At 48.5% G+C, this 16,931-nt stretch overlaps 1 long non-coding RNA gene across 1 annotated transcript in view; it reads right to left on the bottom strand.

The window, feature by feature from the left end:
• The window catches only part of LOC144134889 (uncharacterized), a 28,137-nt gene extending 24,022 nt beyond the window's left edge, over positions 1 to 4,115 (bottom strand). The window contains exon 1 of the long non-coding RNA XR_013315291.1: positions 3,974 to 4,115. This is a non-coding gene — a long non-coding RNA (uncharacterized LOC144134889). The remainder of the gene's footprint in view (positions 1 to 3,973) is intronic.
• Positions 4,116 to 16,931: the final 12,816 nt, after the last annotated feature.

The following is a 16,931-nucleotide window of genomic DNA, read 5'->3' as shown; positions in this document are numbered from 1 at the left end:
GGGGCTAAGAGATCCCGTTATAATGAAACAGGGCATTTTGAGGGTAAAAGTATGAAGTCCTCTCCAACCATCCGTCCGTCCGTGCGTCCGTCCGTCCGTCGACAAGGAAGTCGCAAGGAAGAGAAAGAAGAGACAACACGTGCGCTAACACCTGAATATTTATGACAAAAATATTCTACAAGACAAAAAGGAAAGAAAACATCTTTAATCCACGCTATTGGAGGCACTCATCAAACAATGATAACTCATTATCTTGCAGGGCGACCGAAGGTTGCGCCGCGCATTGCGGTACGATGACATAAGCTTCGAAGATTTCCGTGGAAATTTGATTGTGTCTACTCTAAGGTACTGAGGTATTGGGAAGGTCTGAGGGGGAAGGGGGGGGGGGAAGTCCGCTTGGTTCGCTTCTTGGAGTCACGGTAAGGAAGTACGTGGTTGGACGAAATACTTTTTTTGTCCTTCAAGGAATCCTGGTGCTTTTTAAGCGTCACATTCAAGCATCTTCTCATCTGCCGACAGTAAAAACTCCTTCAAGGCAACGGCACGCTGTACACGACTCCTTTTTTTGTAGTCGGTGAATTTGTCCGCGTGCGCTACCGCGCATTGGCAGCTACCTTGGGAGAAGGGCTGGTCCAGCCTCCTCCTTACTGCCCCACAAACTTCAGCGACCTTCTTGCCGGCGGAGAACACGACCTGCACTGTCTTAGGCGATGTAAAAGACCGTGTATGCATGGCATGCAGACGATTTTTTTTTCGCGCTGAATCTTGTTCCACTTGTTGGGACGCAGGGGCCGACTTTCTCTTCAGCTTCAGCAAAAGCCTTTCACCTAACAGGGCGAGGTTCGTCGTTGTAATGCCCGCTTCAGGAAACCTGCTCACCTGTCCAAGAAAACATCTTGTACCCTGTGTTGGCAAGATATCCTCAGTGCTGCTGACACGCAAGACAAAGCTATCCCATTTTTCACCGGTTTGGAGTGATTCGACTTCTACGGAAGCAGGGGCTTGCCGGCCGTAGGTGCGTACACCCAACATACTTGATGCTTGGCTAGCTTCAACTCTAAGTCCACGAATCGTACTCGTCCATCGAATGGTAATTCAAACGTGAAGGTTAGCCCCTGCCCCCTCTACTTAAAAATCTTCACGATATCGGGAGCCGTGCTTATGCTGACCAGTTCCTTGATAAAGACGAGGTAGTCGTCCATGTACCTGAAGACACCTGCCGTGATATCTCCAGAATCACCGTTCAGGAACCGGTCCACCTTCGACAGAAAGATCTCACTGAGGACCGAAACAACCCGAGACACGATGCAAACTTTTTACTTTCGGACAAAGACCTTGTTGCCCCAGTGACCAAGGCTGAAACCAGATATGATGAGAGAAGTTCAAGGAAGCTTTCAGCGGTGACCCATCGGGCATTCCTGAAGACGAGTTCGTCACTGTGTTCAGTGATGCACTTTCCCACACACTTCATTAGGCGCCAAATGCGGAAGGCAGCAAAGCAAGTCTTTTACGTCCTCGCTAAGCGTCGAATAACTTCCAGGAGGTTGTATTCCGATAGAAACTGCACCACCGACGCCGAGTTAGGGATCAGAAAGGGGTCTTGGATCCTCAGAGATTTCAGGTGCTTTAACAGGATGCCTGATAGCTCAGTTGCCAGGTGTACCGTTCAGATACTACCGCCCCGAAAGGAATATGCGGCTTGTGCGTTTTAGCTGTGAATAATAACTCCAAGTGTAGCTGCTTAGCGCCTTTTACTCTCGCACACAAGTTATCAAGGCTTTTGCCTTTTCAACGAAGCGACCACTTTCCAATTTGATGACACTGGTTCGACACGCACTTTATTAATGTTTTTCAGAACTGCAGAAATAGGTTTCTTCTGTTATTGCTCAATAGACAAAATAACCAAAAATATCTCTTTTTCACATAGTACCAGAGTCAGCTTGTCCTCGGCCGGATACTTTACCACATGTTTGTAGGTTTCACGGGACACTTTCCTTACTTTTTCCTTGCTGGTTACCACCTCATAGAACTCGCTTAGCAACCTTGCCATCCTTTCCTTCGGCACCTGTCCAGCAATAATACGGGGAGGGTCCAGCCTGTCACCTGGACTCAATTCCGGCTTAAGGCAGAACTTCGGACCTAGCTCCAACACCTGCCTGTACTTCTCCTCAGTGCACAGACCGCCAAGGGTCAAACGTTTACCCTGGCGTTTGCAGTCTTACGTAGCGTGTACACCACCAACCTCCAAAGAAACTCCGTGAGGTACCCTGTCGAATTGTTCCATTCAGCTGGCAGCGTTCGGTGACGCCAGCCTGCGCACAGATGTTCCTTGTAAACGCCCAGATCTTCATTGCAAAGGCGCAACTGACGCCGCCACTAGGATGTTAAAATGCGGCATATCATTGGTGCATGCCCAGGAGACTTCTGGAGGCACCCGCAGAGTGTCTGGACGTAATCAGGGCACAAACGTACCAAGAAGTCGTCCTCTCATGACACTCGCAAACTGCTACGATAGTGGCTAGAATCGCCGGGTTAGACAAATTAAAAGATGTACATGAAAAGAGCCCAAAGAACTACAAATATAACTTAGAAGCATGCCATGCTGGGCGAGTTGGTTGGTGTCCATTCTGACGACCAGTGAGTCAGCGCACGTGTTGTCTTTTCTTTCGGTCCCTTGCCGAATTTCGCACTGGTCGTCAGAATGAACACCAATCAGCTCGCTCAGTATAGAGTATTTCTCTGTAGTGTTAACTTCAGCCTTATTGTTCTCAAAAGAATATAAAGAACACTGAGAGCTTGTGCTTGTCTTGAACTTCTCACGCAGCTACACATGACGGCTTCGAGCAGCCATTCTGAGTGGAACGCTGAGGAAGGGGCGCTTAGTAACTTTCCTTCTCAACAGCACTCACTGTGCTGGGCTCCTATTAGCGTGACAGCGTTAAGGAGCTCGTGCCGCAAAAAATTCTTTGGCGTAGTCGGTGTCGTTAACCGACTCGCTGTTAGGCAATTTTCCGGCTGATTCTAATTCTGTTCTGAGCAGAAATAAGTTATCGCCTTGGTACAATCACAGCGGCCAGACTTAGTTATATGCTAAAGTTTCAGCACGAAAGCGCTACTCCAGACGTTCCAAACCCGAGCAAGAATCTTGTTTTATCGTGTCTTGTGCTCCTTGTCTTGTGTCATGTGACCTAGAAGAGCGTCTGACCACCTAGGTCATGTAACATTGAGGCGTCATCACAGAGTGCCCACCGGATTGTGAGCAAACTGACCACCGTGGCAGGTGGCAGATAAATTAATGATTGGTTGCGAGAGGTGTCTCTGGAAGCGCGACATTGGTCGCATAGTACGTACCGGTGGCCGTGATAAAAACATACACCTGCCAGTACGATGGCGCATTGCGTAACCGCTGCGCCACGGCACTGGTAGTGGTATGAGGACTGACCGTAATCTAAGAATATTAAGTAGAGAATGACCACACTTAAGGCGAAGCTTCAGTGTCCCCTCAGATTAAAGAATGAACACGTTTTCGCAACCCTAGTCGGTATAACAACTTTAAACCCTTACGTTAAACCCCTAAGACGTTTTCGTTCATTCCGAAAATTCTTGAAAGTCACGCCTAAAAAATAGGTCACAGAGGTAACTGTTTAATTAAAGTGTTAAATTTTTGAAGGCAAATTATTCTTCTTAGCGAGCAAGCCACTCCAGGATAGCATTTGGCACTTATGCCCAAGTAACGTGGCACTCAACTAGAGATTCATCAAACATAATGCAGTTGCTTTGCGTTGCGATGTGGCGCAGCTTCGAAGAAATGTTTGATGCGTTTGGCGATACTGACTACAGTCATGTTCTGCATTACTGCACAATGCGTACACTCCTTAAGTGCATTCCAACGCAAAATAAATTTAACTGGAAGGGAAGAGCAAAATGGTTCTAAATTTTGGCTTTTGCAGAGAATAATATATGCGGCACTTACGGAATTGTTCCGCTAAAAAGTAGCACAGAAAGCAGAAAAAGCGAGACAATATCCATCCTTGCGAACTCAGAAAGACCGGCAAAGTCAGAAGCTGGCCGCTATCTAGCTTCTGATCGAATACTAGTATTTAGAGCGTAAATAAAACGCATACTGGAACATATATCATGCCCATTAACTCTAGCTAATGCATAAAGTTGCCCCATTTGACAGGACTCACCTACCAGAGGTGATGAACGTACCAAATAAAAAAAAAGCAAGCGTTGCTTTTAATTTTCCATAATTAAAAAGAGGCAGTGAGTCACACATGTGCTTAGCTGGTAAAAGTAGAAAGGCACAGAGATGGCAAACGTAAAATAGATATGACAAGCAGATTTCTTTTTGCTTATTCTAATATAGAAATTTAAGTCTTTATTCAAGATCTTTTATTTAGGTTTCTGTCATCCAGCGCTTCATATTCTTTGAGTGAACTCGCTTATGTATATATAAGGTAATCAGTGTCAAGATAGGAAGCTTTATGTATTACTACTCTATTTTGAATAAATTTATTATATCAGTTCCTAAGCCTACATATTTATGATCACGCTAACATGAAGTAGAGGCTTGAATAAACACAGCAATTATTCACTCTTGCTGCGGTACTGAAAATTTAAATTTGGTTTCTGAGGAACAAAATTTCAATTTTCAGTACCGCAGCATTTGGTTTTTGAGGAAGCTCCATGGTTAGCGCGCTCGGCTGCTAGTGCGGAGTTCCCGGGTTCGACCCCGACCGCGGCGGCTTCGTTTTTATGGAGGCAAAACGCTAAGGCGCCCGTGTGCTGTGCGATGTCAGTGCACGTTAAAGATCCCCAAGTGGTCGAAATTATTCCGGAGCCCTCCACTACGGCACCTCTTTCTTCCTTTCTTCTTTCACTCCCTCCTTTATCGCTTCCCTTACGATGCGGTTCACGTGTCCGCCGATATATGAGACGGATACTGCGCCATTTCCTTTCCCCAGAAACCAATTATTATTATTATTATTATTTGAGGAAAGAATGTGAAGCAGTAACTGTCTCTCTTACCTCGGCGGACACCCGAACCGCGCCGTAAGGGAAGGGATAAAGAAAGAATTGAAAGAAGAAGGGAAGAAAGACGTGTCATAGTGGAGGGCTCCGGGAACAGTGAACACTCCCTTTTCTGTCTTCCATTCGTTTATAGTAGATTCTAGCAGGAAGGCAATCACCACTTATTTAAATTAAGTGGGCACAGCGTGACGGCATTCAATCGGCAACGGCACCATGCGCACCTCTGCCCCCGAACATGCCAGCGAAAAAAACCCCGCTTGGCATGGCCGAGCGGCTCCCTAGACGGTCATGTATTTGTTGCTTGACGGTTCGACTCCTGGCCGGTGCCTGACGCAAGTTTCGACTAGCAGTTTGGTTCTAGATAGACTAAAGATTTGAAAGCGACCACTCCGATACTTGTGCGAAAATTTGGGGGCCCAGAGTCTTTGAGCAAAAAGCGCCTCACCGGGCAAGATAATGCATCTCCTCTCGGGGGGCATATATAAGTCATGTAGAGTGTCGCGCTTGCCGGAGCAGTTCCTCTTTGCTGGCGTCACTTTCCGTCGGTCTTTCCTGCGTGGCGACATATTTCCCTTTCAGGTGCCGTAAGTTTACCTTCCATTGTGAGACTTCTTGATGACAACTCGTGTTCTTTAGGATTGTCTGTCTCCTGATGCTTATTGCCGGTTAAGTCATTACTTCTGTACTTCTGCTGTTGATAACATTTATCAGTGTTATCCGACCAGTACACCTTTTTTAAGCCGAGACGAAGTGAAAATATTTGTAATATATTAGGTGTATAAAGTGTACACTTATTTTTAAACTAGTGTATTTAATGTATATATTTGTATGTTTTATTGCATTTATAGTGTATTTTAGAACCTTTTTGATGTTTAATGAATATATTAAGCGGACAAAAATTGTATTTTTGATGCATTTGTAAGAATGGTCAAAATATTACTTCGAGCCTACTTAGAAAGTGTTCGTATTGCAGTTTAAGCACTGGGACAAAAAATTGAAAAATAATATTGACATTAAATCAATGTGATCAAGATGCATTTTTAACACAGAATTATTTGGCTAAAGGAGGAGAGTTCAGAACAGCCGAAGCGAGTAGGGAGGCAAACTGCTTTGTTCGTTTTGTTCTGTACTTGAACCTCAGTATGACTGCATGCGTGTACTAGGAAATGTACAGCAGCAAAAAATTGCAGCATCTTGAAATTAGCTAAAAAGCAGCGATCCTCAAAAGGTGTAAATAATAAGAAGGCGTTGCGGCGGACTGCTTGAAGCACGATGTTATGTAAGGGAAGCATCGGTAATGAAATGGACGTGAAAAGACTACACATGTGCATGAGGCATTTTAAATGCGGCACAAAGCGTCTGTGGACGAGGTAAAAACTGACATCTGTCACCAAAAAGAAGCGAGAAAATTCCCATGCTATCGATGGGTTAATTAACGATAAGCCGCAAGCACGGATCGCCGCCTCAAGATAGGCCGCCACACGCTCTTTCTACCGGTCGGCACTTCCTTCTTGGTGACGTTACTTTCGGTCTTGTTTTGGGGTGTTGTGACGCCGAATGACAATGCTTGTCATGACCACGTACCACACGTCTTCCTTCTTCTTCCTCTCTCTTTTCTTCCGTGCATCTTTCTTCTTCCTTCTATCTCCTTCCTTGTGGGGCTCTCTTAACTCGCGGAGCTGCATCACTAACGCACCATGAATTATCGACACGGCCTTTCTAGTGCTGTCGCATTAAAAAACTCCCGCACATTTTTGCTCGACTCGGACGAACTAACGTCGCCAAATGTGAATAAGGCGACTGAAAGTAACCATTGAAAAAGAGAGCTGCTTCTTGTGTAGTGCGATCTAGAAACTACTGACAGACAAGAGAACAGGGTAGATGCTTTGCACGCTTTGCAACAAGCTTGAAGCGACAAATCGAGAACTACACTCACTAAGGGTCATTGGCTTACGTTTTATGTCCCACCAGCTTTAATTCTCAAGATGCGGATCACCATTGGTATTTGATGCATAGTAGGGCATGATTTCGCTTTTCTGCACCCTCAGGAAGATGAGCGATATAAGTGATGTTGGCCGGTAATGCGTAGGAACGGGCGCTAGCATCTCGGCCGAAGGCGCGTTCAAATGAGGCCATCTGAATCGCGGAAAATTGCGAATGATTTTCTTCGGCTTCGGAGGGCATTGCAACAACGCCTGAGAAAAAGGAGAAGAAAAAAAGCTTTTATCTGGCGTTATGTGTTGGAAGAAGCACCAAAAGTGTCTCCATTACCTGCCATAGGAACACCCTGAGCAGCCAAGTCGTTCTTTCAGTTGAGCTCGCATTGCTTCAAGCCTAGAGAAAAGGTTAAGTGGAGCCTGTGGAATACAGCCATAAACAACCGATCAAGCGCGACGAAGCCAATGGAGACAAGCGAGCCAACATTCACATTCGCTGAACAAGAATATAATGTGGGAGAAGACCAAATACTTTTCGAGAATACTTTGATGTACTGCTGCTTGCTGCTTATATTTACAGCAATAATGCGACACTCCACGGAAACATGTCACAAAATCGTATCCGACCATTCTACAAGCCACACACCCGGTGAAAAAAAAAGCGATCGAATGCGACAGTACGTGAAGGTGGTATTTGGGTGGCATCTATTTACTGAAGACAGCGCGGAAAATGGCGCTTTGGTCAAGCACAGTCGATCATGACATGGAATTCTCAAGGCTATAGGACCTCACCGACCAACACGCATGATACAGGTCGAAATTGCAGCACATATTGGTTTGCATGCCCGTGGAATGGAGAGACTCCCCAAAACTTAAGTTGGGTGATGGCACTTTCGGAAAATGATGTGTCATTAACGAGAAGGACTGTCATAAACTGTTTAGGAATCTGTGCCTGCCGCGCTGGCTCAGTGGTTAGAGCGCCCGGCTACTGAGCCGCAGTACCGGGGTTCGAACCCGACCCCGGAGGCCGCGTCTCGATGGAGGAGAAACACGAAAAGGCGCCAGTGTGCCGTGCGTTGTCAGTGCATGGTGAAGATCCTCAGGCAGTTAAATTATTACGGAGCTCTAAACTTCAACGACTCTTCTTTATTCTTTCACTCCTCCCTTTATCCCTTTCTTACGGCGCTTTTATGCCGTTCACCGAGATTATTGAGACAGTTACTGCGCTATTGCCTTTCCTTAACGCCAATTTTCATTTTTTTCACAATCTGAAAAAAAAAGACGCTGGCTTTCGACCGTGCAGTTGCCGAGACTCGGTTGGATCACACAGAAAAGTTAATTTTGGGAGAAATAAAAAGGCGCAATATTGGTCTCACATCTCGGTGAACACCTGAACCGCGCTGTAAGGTAACTGTTAAAAAGGTACTGAGAGAAGAAAGGAAGTGGCGCCGTAGTGAGGGCTGCGGAATAATTGCGACCACCTGGAGATCTTTAACGTGCGCTGACATCGCACAGCACCCGGGCGCCATTGCGCTTCGCCACCATTGAAACGCGGCCGCCACGGTCTGGTTCGCACCTGGGTGGTAATGGTGGTGGAAAACTTTATCCAGTGAATTGCGTTTGCAGGCCAAAAATCGCCCTTTACATTACGGGGTTGGGGGTCCATAGTCCGTGACTGCGCTGGACGAGGCCGTTGCTCGCGCCAGTCGGACTAGAGCTCTTTGAGGCTCCAGCCACGAGCGATTGAGCAGGGCTGCCTCCCATCCCTCTCGGGAAGGGGAAAGGGTTTGGGGGAAGGGAAGAATTCTTCTGAAGGGCTCAAACCATGTGGACATTATCGGACGCTTCCTCACAGTGAGCGCAGCGCGCATCAATTTTGGGGTCAATATGTTTTGCTATTGCAGGACACAACAAATTGTTGGCGTGCAGGCGCCTGAGAGTTCGCTCATCGGCCTTACTAAGGCCTTTATACGAACCGGGAAAAGCCGATGCCGTGCGCAACAGAACTCCAGAATTTCCCTGAACCGCAGAAGCGGTTGCCTAATCTCTGAGCTGGAGGAGCCTCGATGAGGTGCCCGGTACGTATACGTTCGGGCGGCCGCGTCCGCAACATCGTTACCTCTGTCACGGATCTCCGCCGAGAACACTCGGACCGAAAGAATGGACTAGGCGACGGGTGTACACACACAAACGCACATTTAATACACCCTACGTGGTACACACACTTGAACACAAACCTAACAAAACTAATACAAAGCACAAAGACTATTAATACACATGACCCGGGTACACTGCTACTAGCGTATACTACTATTGTTCTACTATTAGCGGTCGGCGTTCGTGCTCACGGTTGGTTCGGTGTGGCTGCGGCGTTGTATGGATCCAGTAGGCGGCGTCGAGGCGGCGTTCGCCGTGCTTGAGCTGGCGTCGCTGGCTGCATCGTACAAGATCTAGGTCCAAGCGCCCGTGGAGGTAATGCCGGTGTTGGTTTTGGTGGCGGCGTCGCTGGCTGCGTCGTATAAGCTCCAGCTCCAAGCGCCCGTGGAGATGACGCCAGTGTTGTTAGGGTTGGGGGCACCACCCGGATTGGTTGCAACAGCGCTGGAGACATCCCTGGCCGTAGCAGGTGGTAGCGTACTCTATTGACTCCCTGGAACGGTCTCAGGCACGGCAGGAAGTCCACGATGCGTTGCCGTAGAACGCGAGCTCACCGGAGCAGTAGTCGGCGTCGCTCTCTTCCAGCCGATGTGACCCTAACCTGCCGGAGCCTCCGCTTCACTGCTGTTCCCTCCAGTGCCTCGCTCTCACTCCCCCTTTTATAGCCTCGATGTTAGTCCACGTAAGCCTTGTCGTCGTCTTCTCTTCTCCACCTCGCCGAATGCTTCTCCACCAATCATCTCTCTCCACCTCACCGAATGCCTCTTCTTCCTCTTCTTTATACATCGGTTAATTCACGTCGTCCTCTTCACACCATTTTCGTTTAAAATTTAGTTTAGGCTCCTTAATATATGTGACAAGGGCCCCTCTCTCAAGAGTTTTTCCATGAAAAACTGCTCACGTCATCCTCATCTTCAAGCCATCCAGCCAGCCGACTATCTTCTGTGGCATTTCTGGACTCAGCACACCCCACACCGAAGATGTCTATGACATACCGAAAGCACACCACTAACACAGCACACCAAATTGCGTTTTCAGAACACTAACACACCACTGCCGCTGTCCGCTCACAGTCCTTAATAAACATGTTCATGTCCACAACATGCTCCCTTGTATGATCACATAACACCAACACTAGCAACAACAACAAGGTAAATCCCAGAGACACAATAACACAGCAACAACATGATATATACCAGAGACACCCAGAGCTGACCAGTTAGCTCTATCTCTATACAAGTCTAATTTGTGACATATTACCTCAATTTGGCTTGGCCCATCCCAAAACGTCTTCCCCTTGATTTGGAGTAGAGCTGTAATCCTCTGTCTGCATTCAAATTGGGCTTCTCAAGTACTTCATTCCCTCCTGCGTTTTCCTTCACACTGAACGTGGACACCTCGGCAGCATCCCCTGTATCCGCGGCCACTACCGAACAAGTTGCCCTGGGGGCGTACCGCCGTACGAGACCTCGTTCTTCATATTTCTTCAACATATTAACCTGGAAAACTCTCTTAGTTCCATCTATCACTACCTCATAACCAATGTCCTTTTTCCTCTGCGTCACAAGGTACGGGACCTTCCATTGCATCATTAACTTATCATGATCCATGGGTCGCAACGCAAGAACCCTGTCGCCCGGATTCAGATTTCTGTGAATGGCTTTCTTTTCATAACATCCCTTGTGGCGTTCACGCGCCTTTTCCAGGCTTTGATGTGCAAGCCTGCATGTTTCCTTCAATATATCCCGCAACTCAAACACGTATATGTAAGTTGCCTTGAGATCTGATGCAATCTCTATAATAGCCCAAAACTCCTTGAGTATTGCAACTTGACTTCTAACGGTTCTCCCATACAACATCTCGAAGGGCGGGAAACCCAGACCCGTTTGTGGTACTTCGCGCTAAGCGAACAAAAGCGCTGGGAGATATCTATCCCAATCAGTAGGTCTCTCCTGGCACATTTTCTTGATCATGGCCCGGGTTCGAACCCGACCGCGGCGGCTGCGTTTTTATGGAGGAAAAACGCTAAGGCGCCCGTGTGCTGTGCGATGTCAGTGCACGTTAAAGATCCCCAGGTGGTCGAAATTATTCCGGAGCCCTCCACTACGGCACCTCTTCTTCCTTTCTTCTTTCACTCCCTCCTTTACCCTTCCCTTACGGCGCGGTTCAGGTGTCCAACGATATATGAGACAGATACTGCGCCATTTCCTTTCCCCCCAAAACCAATTATAATAATTATATTATTGAGGGTGCCATTGAACCGCTCTACAAACCCATTACACATGGGATGGTAAGGCGTCGTCAGTAAATGCCTCACTGACAAAAGGCGGTTAACCTCCTTCTTTAGTTCCGATGTGAAGTTCGAGCCCCGGTCACTCAAAATTTCCCTCGGGAACCCATAACGCGAAAACATTTCCACAAGACCCTCCGCCACTTGGATACTGTCAATAGCTCTCAGTGGAATAGCGTCAGGATATCGAGTGGCCATGTCAACCAGAGTAAGCACATATCTATTGGCTTTGGCGGATACTGGAGAGATTGGCCCCAAAATGTCAATTGCAACTCACTGAAACGGTAGGTCGATGGCTGGCATCTTTCCCAGAGGTACGGGACCAACTCTTCCCTTCGGAACTGTGCGCTGGCACACATCGCATGAACGAACAAAGCGCTTAACCGCACTCTGAACACCCGGCCAAAAGAACTCCTCGGTGATCCTAGACACCGTTTTTTGAACATCCTGGTGTCCGGCCATAATGGCCTCATGTACTAATCGTTGTACGGTCTCTCACATATCTCGTGGTAACACCAGCTGTTGGACCCGCCTTCCTGAACTAAATGTGCATTCCCTGTGCAGAAGACCATTTAACAATTGATACTCGAATGACGTCCGACTCTTCTTTCTTTTCACTCTTTCCCCGACTCTTTCGATGCAAGCCTTCTAGCTCGGGTCTTCCTTTTGCCAAATTGCAATTTCGCCGGGTGTTACGCTCAGGCACATCGTAACAGGAGTGGAGAGCGGACGCTGCGTTGCTCTGGCTGTCGCTTGAGCTCTTGTCTCCACTGCCGACGAGAAACTCACTGCACCCGTCTGAGCTTTCGCAGGCCTTTCCTCCTTTGAATGTTCTTCAACGTCGAACATCCTCCACTCGGGCTTGGGGTCTTCAACTCTTCTTTCACCCGTAATGTTTCCCAAGATGAGATCGTAGATGGGTTGGTCTACGCATTTTGCCATTACCTGTCCAGTATAATATGGCGTGGACACTAAAATCCTGGCTTCAGGAAGGTACCTTATTGTGCTCTCTACCTGAGTGACGGCGGACGCTTCCCCTGTAAAATTCTCGGGCTTCACCAGGCTTCTACGAACCAAGACTGTATTAGCTCCACTCTCTCTAAGCACCAATATAGGACGGTCCCCTATTTGCCCAACCACCACTGGCATTGCTGCTTTCGACTTCGGTGTTCCACTCACTGCCTCATTTTCCAGCGGCGTTTGCTCTGCTTTCAGCTGTGGAACTTCGAGTGGCGTGACAAGTTCTACCCTTGATTCGACAACGCATGCAGCTCGGTCCTGCGTTCTGTATCGGCACTCATCCAGAGTATGACTCCTCCTCTTACAACCTTGACACACAACATGTGTTTTTGGGCAGCACTACTAGTCAGACAGTCAGCTGCACGGTGTCCCACCTTGCCGCAGAGAAAACACCTTACTGGCGCCTTAGATGCACCGCCATATGATCTTGGTTTTGCTGCATCTGTCTCTAAGGTCTTTTGGGCTTCCTCCTTTGCCTTACTCAAATTTCTTAACTCTTGAGCCTCGAGGAATTGGTCTGCAGTGTCGGAGAACTCTTCCAGCGAACACAACTTTCTTTCAGGAATAGCGCCAGCTTTGAGCTGCAACACGCTAAAAATTGCTCTGTGACCAGCTTGTCACGCATCCCTTCAAAACTCTTTTCTGTGTTTGACATATCAAGCCACCTGTCAAAATAGTTGGTCAGCCTGCAGGAAAACTGCTTCGCGGTTTCCGAATCCTCAGGTTTCGCGGTGCAAAATCTCTCACGAAAACCCTCTGCCGTAAGCCTGAATGTTTGGAGGAATGCGTATTTGACTTTCTCGTAGTCCATGGAATCAGCAGCAGGCACCCTTCCAAACACATTCAGCGCCTCTCCGACTAAACGCAGGCTTAATTCCGTGGCCCATTCACTGCGCTCCAAGCCTTGCCCCAAAGCTATCCGCTCGAATCGTTGCAGACATGCATCCAAATCATCTCACTTGTCATCAAAAGGAGCCATCAGCTTTCTTGGGCAAACTTTGGCTGGTCTAGGAGATTCTGTACCCGCTATGGAACGCTGATCATTGTCCGTGATATCGTCATATTCTCCCGCGACATACGCCTGTTTCCACAAAGTAAACTCCTTCTCCCGTTCTATCCTTCTTTTCTCCTGTTCTGCCTCGCGAGCTCTTTTCGCCTCGCGTTCTTCTGCATCTCGAGAGTCTGCATGTGCTTGCGCCCTTTCCTCTCTCTGCCAATCTGCCTGCTCTTTCTGCCTCTTTCCCTCCTCGTAATATAGACGCAGCGCCTCTTCTTTGCTTAACCCTAGCTTGAGCGCCAGCTCTAACGTTTTTGCCAAATCCATACTTTCTGCCGTCGAAAGATCAGAAAAATCCGAGACAAAGAAAAAAGAAAAACTAAATGTATCCTGGCACAGGCTCGCCACTTATCTTTGTCACGGATCTCCCCGGAGAACACTCGGACTGAAAAAATGGACTAGGCGACGGGTGTACCCACACAAACGCACATTTAATACATCCCACGTGGCACACACACTAGAACACAAAACTAACACAAAGCACAAAGACTATAAATACACACGACCCGGGCACACTGCTACTAGCATATACTACTATTGTTCTACTATTACGCTCGGCGTTCGTGCTCACGGTTGGTTCGGTGTGACTGCGGCGTTGTATGGATCCAGTAGGCAGCGTCGAGGCGGCGTTCGCCGTGCTTGAGCTGGCGTCCCTGGCTCCGTCGTACAAGCTCTAGGACCAAGCGCCCGTGGAGGTGATGCCGGTGTTGGCATTGGTGGCGGCGTCGCTGGCTGCGCCATATAAGCTCCAGGTCCAAGCGCCCGTGGAGATGATGCCGGTGTTGTTGGCGTTGGGGGCACCACCCGGATTGGTTGCAACAGCGCTGTAGACACCCCTGGCCGTAGCAGGTGGTACCGTCCTCTATTGACTCCCCGGAACGTGCTCAGGCACGGCAGGAAGTCCACGATGCGTTGCCGTAGAACGCGAGCTCACCGAAGCAGTAGCCGGCGTCGCTCTTTTCCAGCCGATGTGACCCTGTATTGCCGGAGCCTCCGCTTCTCTGCTGTTCCCTCCCAGTGCCTCGCTCTCACTCCCCCTTTTATAGCATCGGTGTTAGTCTACGTAAGCCTTGTAGTCGTCTTCTTCTCTTCTCCACCAATCATCTTTCTCCCACTCGCCGAATGCTTCTCCACCAATCATCTCTCTCCACCACACCGAATGCCTCTTCTTCCTCTTCTTGATTCTTCGGTTAATTCACGTCGTCTTCTTCACATCATTTTCCTTTAAAATTTAATTTAGGCTTCTTAATATATGTGACAACCTCTAAGGCTGTGATGACCCTGAGTCCAAAATATGTGTTTGGGTGAAGAGCCCGATTTCCTTACTGCCAGCTTTAGAATATGGTAGTATAAATGTGAAACCTCGCTAGCCAGGTTGTATTCACAGGCTCGACGCTAATCTGTGATGATCACCTTCGAATTAGGATCAGAGGCGGTAAGCGCAATGGCTAGCTCCTCGGCTGTCGCTGAATTTGGATCTCGATATGAGAGGCCGTTAACGTGTTTGTCCTGGTGAACTACGGCGGCAGTAAAGAATCCAATAGGCGACGGCCTTTCCACGTCAGCGTAGTATGTACCCTCTTTTAATCTGTGTTGGTGTTCGAGGTTGGTGTGTTTGCCTTCGTGTGCCTGCTTGTCCACGTTGCGCTGGGGTGGAAGGACCCAGACGTTGTGAAGCCATAGCTCCAGAATCTGACACAGGTGGTCTAGCAGGCGGCGCCCGGATGCTGTCTGCGAGAGTCGCGTATATGCTGGTTCACGAGGTGGGCCTCGTAATTCCTGACAGGAGTTGAGCACCCTCAATGCCGACAGCTTAGCGTTGGACGTGGCCACTGAAAGGTCCAGTGCGCGCTTTGTAGCCTTTCTAATGATGGCGTCGATTCGTGTCTCGTGTTGTTTCGTAGTGCGAAGGTAGAGAGCGGAGAAGAGAATCCGGCTGGCCACGAAGGAATGGGCGAGCCGAAGCGCGCCCCTGCCGAGCAACCCGCCGCGTTTGTTTCAAACGCGATGCATCAAGTGTTCGACTTGTTCGCCTACGCGCTTGAGTTTGTCAATAGTGGATTCCGGGCTGAGCCTGTTATGCAGACCTTGTATGAGAAGCTCCTCGACCTCTCTGATAGGACTTCCCGTCAGAGAAATTCGCCAACTCGTGTTTCTTCAGGATTACCTCTTATATGCAGAAGATCCGATTGGAGACCCCAGTCGATAGCGTAGCTATCTGCTTTTGTGGCGGCTCGCTGGAAGCGGTCCTCCATTTCCCCAACATTCATTTCCGTAGCCCAATTTTTTATATCATCCACGTTGAATGCGTGATGGATGCCTTTCACCCAGGCAAATTGGTGAGGATGCCGCATCATGACAATGTGGAAACGAGGCGGTGACAGGGCCGTCCCTTGAGGTGTACGCCGTGTACTCATTGTGCATGCTCCATATTTGTCAGCCTCGATCTTGAGGAGGGCCTGACGCTCCGTGAGAAATTCTCGTACATAGGCGAATGCCTTGTGCCCACAATCGGTGGTACTCAAGTTGGCCAGGATGCTGCCATGACGTACGTTGTCAAAGGCCTTTGAGATTGAGAGCAAGGATGGGCTTGTCGTTGTGGAACATGACAATTGGTCGCATTAGGTCACGGTGTAATTGGAGGAGGACATCCAGCACCAACATATCAGGTCGGAACCCAGACATACTGTCTGCAAAGAGGTCCTCAGACTCCATGTGTGGAGAGAGGGGATCCATAACCTTCGTCTCCACAAGCTTGCCTTCACATGAGATAAGTGAGATGGGACTCAGGTTGTCGGTTTTGACCGTCTTGCCTGGCTTTGGGATGAAAGTAACCAAGGAGGTCTTCCAGGCAGGAGAGAATTACGCCCGTCCCAAATATGGTTGATGTACCCCGCCGCGGTGGCTCAGTGGTTAGGGCGCTCGGCTACTGATCCAGAGTACCTGGGTTGGAACCTGACCGCGGAGGGGCGTTTCGATCGAGTCGAAACGCAAAGGCGTCCGTGTGCTTTGCTATGTCAGTGCACGTTAAAGATCCCCATGTGGTCGAATATATTCCCGTAGTCTAACGTTCGACGGAATACCGTCTGGTCAGGATGAAGCATAATAACAGGGTGAAGTTTGGGACACTGACCAAGTCAAAAACAAACGAAAATGACGTTTCGGGTCCCGTACGGGACCCTTGTTCACAATAAGACTGTCAAAGAAGAAGGCGGGATTATATAGTCTTCAGGATTGTTCCTAATCTTTTTGCGTAGATATGATGAAGGGAGCCTTGATTCCTGTTCAAAGTATCTTTCTTCGGCTGGATGACTAATGATTCTAGATGCAGTCTATTCAAATTATTTCTTTCTGCGGCTACAATCTCCGCCTCGTCCCAGGCTATCTCGTGGCCAGTTGTCTGCACGTGCTCGGCGATATCGTTCTCGGCGATAGC

Source organism: Amblyomma americanum, chromosome 5 (genome assembly GCF_052857255.1).
Source record: "Amblyomma americanum isolate KBUSLIRL-KWMA chromosome 5, ASM5285725v1, whole genome shotgun sequence".
Taxonomy (NCBI): Eukaryota; Metazoa; Arthropoda; class Arachnida; order Ixodida; family Ixodidae; genus Amblyomma; species Amblyomma americanum.
The sequence above is the reverse complement of the archived record's forward strand: the minus strand, read 5'-3'. Positions and strand labels throughout refer to the sequence as shown.